The following is a 1,480-nucleotide window of genomic DNA, read 5'->3' as shown; positions in this document are numbered from 1 at the left end:
TTAGTAAGACTGGCTATATTGTCCAAATCTCTTTCTGGTCGTTCAAGAAATTCCGCAATTTTATCTTGATTTTTGGCGATGTCGTCCTAAACAAAAACAAAAAAACAAACAATAAGATTTTGTTTGATTTGATAAAATTGTGAATAGAGTACAGCAAAATTTCCTATTACAATTATTCCTTTTTGACTTATGAAATCACTGAAATCGCTGGAATTACTAGAATCGTCGCGGGCATTCGGAATCATACTCAACGTTCCAGCAAGTGCAGCAAATGCTTCACGGACCTCACCAGTCGTTGAATTTAGAGGCAACTTCGTCGCGACCTAACAAAAAAGAGAATTAATAATGATACTGTTTAGTTTAATTGAATTGAAAAGTAATTGTGACAATATAACAAGTCACTCAATAATTTCCGAATGAATAAATGAATATAAATTCAATAATATCAATTACTTACAACGTTTAATTGAACCCTTTCTACCTTTTGATCTTCTTCTTTTTCAATTTAAAATAAAAATAGCAAAATTTGTATGTAAAAAAAACAGAACTGGCATAAAACAAATATCTTTTCAAATTTTCAAGTTTAATATTTTTGGTTTGACATATCACATAATGTATGTAATGTATATGTATTTGACAGTTGCAAACGGCCATGGATGGATACGTTTAATGTGCTCTTTTCCCACTTACATTTATCAGCGAATTCATACTCAAACATTTGCTTAAATAGAATATTTACATCAAATGAAAATAATATCGTTTTATAAGTTTTATGGCTCAATATTTCGATTGTTCATATTTTCTTTTCGAAAAATAAATTATTTTTCACTGCTTCGTTTATGTTTTGTGCAAGATGTTTTACCACTTGGGCGTAGTTGCACATGAAGTTAGTTCAAAGTATATTCAACATAATGCATAGCGAATTCAATGAATTTTTGTGACAGAAAAACCATGATAAATTGATTTGCGTTGCATAAGTAAACAGCAAAAACTAACGAAAGTGCGTGAAGAAAAAAATAGAAAGTAAAATTGATATCTTGGATTATAATTTTTTTTATCAAAGACACAGAAAATAAGATGCAAGACGATAGCAATATGGATGGAATACTTGCAAAAATTGAGACCAAAGCAGAATTATCTCAAACTGAAAATGACAATCTTGTGGTAAGGACATTGAGTTTGGTTCTTGTTTTTTTCACTCAAACTGTTTTCTTAATTTGCAGTCAAGCATCAATGAATCTACAGTGAAACGTAAACAACAACACGAAGAATGTCATTTGCATGAAAAAGAATCAAAAATATTACAAAATAAAATTGCTACGACAAAATTCAATGATTTGTGCGAAGATGTAACTGAAATGGTTTTGTGCCACTTGGAATTGAAAGATTTGATCAATGTTTCTGACACAAATAAACGTCTTCAAAACATTGCTCGATCAATATTTTATCGAAAATTTGGACATCATTTGATTTGTATTGA

The 1,480-nt window shown here is 29.8% G+C and overlaps 1 long non-coding RNA gene across 1 annotated transcript; it reads right to left on the bottom strand.

Annotated features, from left to right (window-relative positions):
- LOC129580075 (uncharacterized) lies at positions 1-595 on the bottom strand. The gene is made up of 3 exons (XR_008689335.1): positions 458-595; positions 171-323; positions 1-86 (listed from the first exon to the last, which is right to left on the bottom strand). It is a non-coding gene; the product is annotated as an uncharacterized LOC129580075 (long non-coding RNA).
- Between the last annotated feature and the right edge of the window lie 885 nt (positions 596-1,480).

This window comes from Sitodiplosis mosellana, unplaced genomic scaffold, assembly GCF_009176505.1.
Source record: "Sitodiplosis mosellana isolate CC-2019 unplaced genomic scaffold, AAFC_SMos_1.0 Smas_scaffold_7005, whole genome shotgun sequence".
In the NCBI taxonomy this organism is placed as follows: Eukaryota; Metazoa; Arthropoda; class Insecta; order Diptera; family Cecidomyiidae; genus Sitodiplosis; species Sitodiplosis mosellana.
The sequence above is the reverse complement of the archived record's forward strand: the minus strand, read 5'-3'. Positions and strand labels throughout refer to the sequence as shown.